Source organism: Pseudophryne corroboree, chromosome 9, assembly GCF_028390025.1.
Source record: "Pseudophryne corroboree isolate aPseCor3 chromosome 9, aPseCor3.hap2, whole genome shotgun sequence".
Taxonomy (NCBI): domain Eukaryota; kingdom Metazoa; phylum Chordata; class Amphibia; order Anura; family Myobatrachidae; genus Pseudophryne; species Pseudophryne corroboree.
The window spans coordinates 43,951,650-43,960,071 of NC_086452.1; the positions used below are offsets into that span (position 1 = coordinate 43,951,650).

At 47.8% G+C, this 8,422-nt stretch overlaps 1 protein-coding gene across 1 annotated transcript in view; it reads right to left on the bottom strand.

Annotated features, from left to right (window-relative positions):
* FGGY (FGGY carbohydrate kinase domain containing) overlaps window positions 1-7,377 on the bottom strand; it is a 533,714-nt gene extending 526,337 nt beyond the window's left edge. Inside the window, exon 1 of the mRNA XM_063939260.1 lies at window positions 7,363-7,377. The gene's annotated coding sequence lies outside the window, so the exon portion shown is untranslated. The remainder of the gene's footprint in view (window positions 1-7,362) is intronic.
* Window positions 7,378-8,422: the final 1,045 nt, after the last annotated feature.

The window sequence follows — 8,422 nt, forward strand, 5'->3', positions numbered from 1 at the left end:
CCTCAGCTGAGCCAGCTGCAGTCTAATAGGAAGTCACTTGACTTCGACTGGAAGTGACTTCCTATTGGAAGTGCTACCTGCCAGTCACCTGCAGGACAGTCAGTCCCATTGGGAGGTGTTTCCTCCCTCTGGGACTGCCAGACCAGGCTGTGATTAGCAGAGACCGTGCTTCCAGTAGGAAGCCACTCCCTGCCTTTCGTGCAGCCCAATCCGGCTTCTATGGGTATGCAGGTAGGAGCCGCCGCTGCCAATTTGCCAATTCATGTCTATATAATTCTAAATTGTTTACTACAAGTAAGAGATAACCATCAGAGAGAGTTAAGCAGCTCGGGGCTTTCCTGTAATGACATTGTAAACATATATTTATGTAGGTACTGTCACCAGGGTGTGTGAGGTGAGATAGTGAGTTCTTTTTCCACACCTTAGGCTCATTTTCGTTGCGCAAGATAACATCGTCTCAGGGTTTTATCTTCCAAACATCACAGTCAGTAGGCGCCATAGATGCAGCAGTGAAAGATGGGAAGGACACATGCTTTTATATGCTGGATTTTACTCATCCAGTTCTGGTGTCGTTAGAGGGAAGACATGCAGAAACTTGGCACTAGTTTAGTGCACAATTGTGTCTACTTCTGCACTTTGCACATACTCTGCACTGTACCTAGCGGTATGATCACCACCACACTTTGATTCATGACTATGATGACACTATGAGGGTCATTCTGAGTTGATCGCTAGCTGATTTTGTTTGCTGCGCAGCGATCAGGCAAAAAATCGGCACTTCTGCGCATGAGTATGCGGCGCAATGCGCACGCGCGTCGTACTATTACAACGAACTATGTAATTTCACACAGGGTCTAGCGAAACTTTTCAGTTGCACTACTGACCGCAGAGTGATTGACAGGAAGAGGACGTTTCTGGGTGTCAACTGACCGTTTTCTGGGAGTGGTTGGAAAAACGCAGGTGTGTCCATGCGTTTGCAGGGCGGGTGTCTGACGTCAATTCCGGGACCGGACAGGCTGAAGTGATCGCAGCGGCTGAGTAAGTCCTGGGCTGCGCAGAGACTGCACAAAATCTGTTTGTACTGCTCTGCTACACATGCCTTCACACACTTGCACAGAGAAAATACACTCCCCTATGGGCGGCGACTATCTGATCGCAGTAGTGCAAAAATCGCTGCCCAGCTATCAGGTCTGAATTAGGCCCCAAATTCTGTCTCTTGCAATCAAATTTGTATCATGCTGAACAATCATTTTGAGGACACATACGACAAACCGGACTGCAAGTACTGCTTGGCAAGGATGGTGCTCGTCAGGGGCGCCAGTCGAGGGGAGGGTGACGTCTAGCTTAACCACCCACATTTTCAACCTCAGGGGCCGCTGGCGACCCAGACACAGGTGAAATCTGTCAGCAGATGACTCATGCTTTGCATTTTTGGTCCATCTGGGCTGTGTCACACAGCCTTCATGATGTGGTGGGCCAGAAGTGCAGCGCATGACGTCACAGCGCAATGCAGTACAAGTTCTGGTTAGTCAAGTCCGTCTCTTTGCCAGGGGGCACTCGCACCCCCAGATATGGTATTGACGGCAACGTTGGGCCATTTCAATCAAAGTCATACTCATCAGCCAACAATGGGGGTCATTTCGAGTTGTTCGCTCGCTAGCTCCTTTTAACAGCCGTGCAAACGCTAAGCCGCCACCTCTGGGAGTGTATCTTAGCTTAGCAGAACTGCGAACGAAAGGATTGCAGAGCGGCTACAAAAAAAAATTCCAACCAGGTTTAGAGTAGCTCCAGACCTACTCAGCGCTTGCGATCACGTCAGACTATTTAGTTCCTGTTTTGACGTCACGAACACGCCCTGCGTTCGGCCAGCCACGCCTGCGTTTCCCCCGTCACGCCTGCGTTTGTATCTGACACGCCTGCATTTTTCCACACACTCCCAGAAAACGGTCAGTTGCCTCCCAGAAATGCCCCATTCCTGTCAATCACTCTGCGGCCAGCAGTGCGACTGAAAAGCGTCGCTAGACCTTGTGTGAAAGTACTTCGGCTTTTGTGAAAGTACGTCGCGCGTGCGCATTGCGCCGCATGCGCAGAAGTGCAGATTTTTAGCCTGATCGCTGCGCTGCGAACAATGGCAGCTAGCGATCAACTCGGAATGACCACCAATATCTCCCTATTTATGCCCTCTTATCATCGTTTTTTACTTATGAGCAGGCTAGAACTTGTGTTGAGGACACAGGCGACACTCTGCTCCTTTTGCACATTACTGTATTTTATATATATATATATATATATATATATATATATATAAAGCACTCACCCAGACTCTCCTGCCTACTGATTACTTCCTCCCACTCCTATCTCCAAGATTTTTCACGTGCTGCTCCCTTTCTCTAGAATTCTTTATCTCTCCACCTCAGACTCTCCACCTCTCTACAAAACTTCAAACGGGCTCTTAAGACCCATGTCTTTACCAAACCAAGCCAAATCTCATCCTAACCCTCTGTTCTACGCTCTCTATGTACCCCATCTGTGTCACCCCTGTCTGTCTACCCCTCCCCTTAGAATGTAAGCTCTCACGAGCAGGGCCCTCTTCCCTCATGTGCTTATCCTTTTCTTACTTTAATAATCCTCAACTGCCCAGATCCCGCAGTTTTTTGGCCACCTTGGAACTTATCTCTGTCGTTTACTGGTGTAGATATGTTTAGTTACCCTGTACTTGTCCTATATTGTCTTCAACTGTAAGTCACTGTTTTCCTGTTTTGATTATGTGCATATGTATTCTGTAATTGGGCGCTGCGGATCCCTTGTGGCGCCATATAAACAAAGAATAATATATATATATATATATATATATATATATAAAATTTATTTTTTGCTATTTTATATAATCATCATGCTTGTAGGTGAGAGAATCAGGGAGGTGGCAGATTCTATTGTCCATTGTACCCGGTATCATTTTACCACCAGCTCTGGACAGTAGCTAGATAAGGATGTTATTCCGTCAAGAGTTATCCGGATCAGGGATAATCCTCCACATAAATCATTAGTCCAGGCAGAAGTTGGTGAAGACTGAGGATCTCATGCTCCACCGGTTTCCATAATAAATTAAACCATGAACATGATTAACAGGGTGGAAAGTAGGAAGTTTAAAGTCCATAAAACACTGCATGGAAACCCCCAGACTCTTTGAAGTATGAAATGTCTTTGTGTGTGTGGTAGGGGGATAGGTACAAGCAGAACCTGGGAGCCTTTGATGCTGGAATGATTCAGAAGTCTGAGCAGAGAATGTTTACACTTAAGTAAACAAAAAATTACATCTTAGGAACAGTCTGGTTTAAAAGGCTAAACAATCATTCTGAAGTTACTCTTTCCCTGCCCTAATGGTATGAAATAGTCCCCCCCCCCCCCATCTTTTTATATATTTCCACCATCTTTGCCACCAAGAAGCAGTGGAGGCCCCAGGTTATACTATAGCAGCTTTGTCTGATAGGAGCAGAAATGTCACAAAAGGGCAGATCCACAGTGTGGCGCTCCGCTTCCCAATTACTATTTAACATGCTTACCTCTCAACATTTCAAAACGGCCACACCTTCCTTCCTGTAAGCCCCACCCCTATGGGTTTTGACAAAATAATGACTATTGGGAGATACGGCTAGATTACATTTTCAAAAACTCCAGGAGTGGCCAAGCCCTTGTATTTTCTTAGGCGCAGCAGATTTTCCATCTGTCAGCCTCTGGAGAATGGTTGCACAGTGGTTAGCATAACTACTATGGGGAGTTTTTGTCTTCTGTGCTATTATAAAAACGGGACTGTCCCGCCCTTTGCGGGACAGTTGGGAAGTATGGTCTGCACACTTCCTTTTCCCAGGCCACCTCTCACCTTACATTGCTCCCTTACTAGGCCGGCCCTCTCAGGCTCCGTCATTCCTGGGAATGTCACACAGAGAAGTTCTGCAGGCTGTCGGGAATTGTAGTTTAAAACAGATACACGTTTCCCGCTATGTACAGAGCGCAAATCACAGGGCTAGACTACAACTCCACAGAATATGTGTCATAAGTATCTTCGTTATATTATTATATTAATTTTAAGACCTGAAAGTAGTTTAGGAGGCACTGATAACAGTGCCTCCCGTTATGAATGGAAATGGGAATAAAGTGGGGGGGCAGGGCAAAGCACTGGGCTGTAAAAGCACATTGAAAATCAACGAGAAAGCGGCACTAGTGTAAGTGCCTCGTCAACAGGGCCAGATGTGATTGGACAGCGGATCCAGGACTGGATCCGCTGGTCCAATCACCCAGACGCTGATACATGAGTGCTCACCTCCCTCTCATCCCGGAGCTGTAACCTCCTCCGTGACCCGAGGCGGCCACTTCCTGGTCACCCAGACCTGCCGCATGTTCCTCCTCTTGTGTGGTTCGCTCCCCGCGACGATGCTGAGAAGAGACACTGGCAGACCTGCTCCCTCCGCCGGCAAGAGAAGAAGCAGCTGGAGGTCGGTAGGTGCAGCTTTCTCCGAGGGTTGTTTTCGCCTGGTGGGTTATGAGACGCTTATAAAGCGATGAGTGGGTATTTTTGTGCGTGGACCGAGCAGCATCTGCTCCGTGCTGTGTGTGTATCAGAGGAGACACATCGTCATCATGAGTACAAGAAGGAGACTGGCATCAGAGCAGAGATCATTGTGGTGATGTGGCGAGTTTAGTAAAAGGTAGAAACACTTTCTAAGATGTTTTTTCTCACTTTGTGGGCCCTTTAGTGAGACCCCACTTCCCTGTTCTTTCTCCCGGGTGTAGTATGGTATGCCGGCGGCCGGGCTCCCGGCGACCAGCATACCGGCGCCGGGAGCCCGACCGCCGGCATACCGACAGTGTGGTGAGCGCAAAGTAGACCCTTGCGGGCTCACTGCGCTCGCCACGCTGCGGGCACGGTGGCACGCTATTTATTCTCCCTCCAGGGGGGTCGTGGACCCCCACGAGGGAGAATAGCTGTCGGTATACCGGGTGTCGGGATCCCGGCGCTGGTATACTGTGCGCCGGGATCCTGACATTCGGCATACTGAAGACCACCCCTTTCTCCCAGCATCCATCTCTGCTGCGCAGATGCTGGCTGCCGGCTGCTCATCACCCGCTCTCCCAGCTCATCTTGTTTTCTAGACCAATGGCCACTTACTACTCCTAGTAGTATTGTAGTGTACTTTGCTGCTTTTCGGTTTCTTTCTCCCCTGAAACATGTTTGTGTAGTAATGTGCATTCTGTAGGAAACATTTTTATTTTATTCAATTTATTTAAAATACATATTTATATGTTTGCCCTCTGAGTTTGTCCCCTAAGTACATTACTGGTTAGGCTCGTCTCTTAGGAGATTGTGATTTTAGTGGTTGCTAAGAATCAGAGCAGCTTTGTCCCCACTCCCGTGCGTCTCCTCCTCAGTGGTGCCTGGCTTTCTGGGAGGAGGATAGGGATGGAGTGTATGAAATGATACTTTCTCCTCTGCAGTTTTGCCAAAATGATCTTCAATTTTCCGGATTGTGCTGCTGGTGAAGTCTCTCTCTCTCTCCCTCTCACTCTCTCTCTCTCTCTCATGGATTACTTCAGGAACAAAGTTTGTAAGTATCATTTTCATTTTTACAGGTACCCCTATTGGATTCTACTGGACAAGTGGACGTGACCGGCGTGGGATGTAGGTAAGTATGTCTGTGAGTGTGTTTTAATAAATTTCTCCTTTCAAGGTGTGTGTGTTGTGTTTTTATTTGGGTATTTTTTGTTGTTGTAGGACTACAGGTACCAGCGGACCCATTATTTCCCCGTATGCTGGTACTTGAGGTTCTCCAAGTACCAGCAAGCAGGGGAGGCTTGCTAGGCCTTGTAGTTCCACAACAATAAATAATATTCTTTTTTTTAACACACTTATGGCTATCAGCCCAGCACCCACCGCCCAGGGGTGCTGGGGACAGCCTCGGGCTTCACCCCTGGCCTTTGGGTGCCTGGAGGGGGGGGGGGGGGGCTTTGATTTAAGGAGTCCCCACTCCTCCATGGAATCCTGGCCAGGGGTGACTAGTTGGGGGGTAATGCCACGGCCACAGGGACCTACATAAATGTGTCCTCCGGCTGTGGCATTATGTCCCTGGCTAGTGGAGCCCGGTGCTGGTTTTAAAAATATGGGGGACCCCTACATCTTTTGTCCCCCATATTTTTGGAACCAGGACCGGACTAAGAGCCCGGTGCTCATTGTCTGAATACGGGGAACCCCTGTTCAATTTTTTTCACAGTATTTAAACAACCAGGACCGGCTCAAAGAGCCCGAGGCTAGTTATACTTAGGAGGGGGGACCTCACGCATTTGCTTTTACATTTTTTAACCCATTCAGACCCTTTTCCATTAAGTTAATGGAAGCCCTGGACAACAAAATTGCATTCATGTCCTCCTCCCACTCCCTTCCCAGTCCCAAACACTAATTTTATTTTATTTTTCTATACAAATGTACAATATATCACAAGTATGATGAGCAGGCAGGCAGAAGGCATTGGCAGCATTGGACTGAGATTCAAATTATTGGTGGAGGGCTGGGTCAGTGGATGGTGGGCAACTTTGTAAGCCATTGGCGGTGGCAGCGGCCATCGGCTCGTGGGCAGTAGCGGCCATTGGCTCGGCGGCGGTAGGGGTCATCGGCAGGATTCAGCGGACATTATGGCTGTAGTGCCTCACCAACCACTGACCTCACCGCACGCCACTGGTAGACATGGTCACTAGGTCAACATGTACTAGGTCGACATGGAAAAAGGTTGACATGAGTTATTTTACTTTTTTTGTTGTCGGTTTCTTCGTAAAGTGACTGGGAACCCCAGTTTAGTGCACCGCGTCCGCTCGCCATGCTTCAGGCAAGATGCCTCGCTCCCCTACCGCTGCGCTCGGCACAGGTTACTATTCCCAATCGTAGTCCACGTGGATTGTAAAGTATGAAAAAGTTCAATTTTTTTTTTAAAATGTGAAAAACTCTTGTCGATTTTTTCCCCATGTCGACCTAGTACATGTTGACCAATAGTGGTCGACCCAATGACTGTCGACCTAAGTGTTGTCGCCCACTAATGTGACCTTATTTTAATAACACTCACTTAAAAAAACTCCATCGATTTTGCTGAAAAATGTACTCATAAAAAAAAAAAAAAGAAGCTTTAGGGCACCTGAGATTAGTGGCCCTATAGCGTAAGCTTCATTAGTTTCACAGTAGATCCGCAAGGTTACACGTTTCCACTAATTCGCTTTACATGGTTTTAAATGTACAAAATGACACCAAACCCCCCAAACAAAATAATCTAAATTTTTTGTTTCGACCATTGGCATATCGAGCTTTTGACTGTATTGTACCTGTCGACCTTTTGTTGTGTCTAGCTTTTTCCTATCAGTGTCCTCCACCGGCTTTCTCCGCCCTGGTTCTATCTTATCTGGACAGGTGTGCGGTGAGAAGAAGCTGTGACAGAGTATATGACCTGTGATGACGTCATGTGATCTGTAGATTAACAAATAAGGTGAGAAATTAAATTGCGGGTAGCCGAGCCTTATACGCCCCCCAACACACACACGCCACCGCCCCCCACACCTCTCACAGCAGAAGAATTGCACTAAGAAGTGGAAAACACAAAACAGTCCAGTGAATTATATTGGAAATGACATTGTAAGCGATTTTGCTCTTGTTCCAGAAAGTAATAAAACGAAAAAGTAGCATTATATTTCCTCCTCCTCCGTTTGCAGGAATACAAAGTAATCATTTTGTAAGCCAAAGTGTCACTTTGGCAGAGTGCTGTAAAACCCCCAGTAAAAACATGCTGAGATGGCATTGAATTAACTGGATTTATTCTAACCATTTAGAAGACACGAGGCTTTAAAGCCGGTGCTTTATCCCCAGCACAGAGCACACTGGCAGGTCTGAGGACGCCGGGCAAATGAATCAGACTGACGCTGATATAGCACTAAAGGGGAGATGTATAAACCGTGGAGAGAGTTGGGTGTCTATTCATAGAGCAGAGAAGAGCCCTGTTTTGCGGAATCGCACTTGAACATGCATTCAGCGTTAATAATCGTCGCTATGTATTCGATAAGTGGGGGGCAGAGGCGTCACCGGGTGTAGTGACACCCAGTGCGCACACTTGATATGCCAGCGCGCTCGTGGCAAAAAGGGGGCGTGGTCGCAAAGGAAAGGGCGTGACCTCACACGTTGTCACTCCGGGGGCGTGCCCATCATTTCCGAAGATGCAGGGCTTTACTGTCTGCAGCGCTGTCGTCTCCTGTTCTATGACAAGAACCGAGTGCTGTAGCACAATTTCACACTGCATCACCTGGTTCCTGTCATTGCGGAGGAGCCCACAGATTGGTGTCACCCCTTCTAGGCGTCACACCCGGGTGCGGGGTGCACCCTCCTTGTGACGCC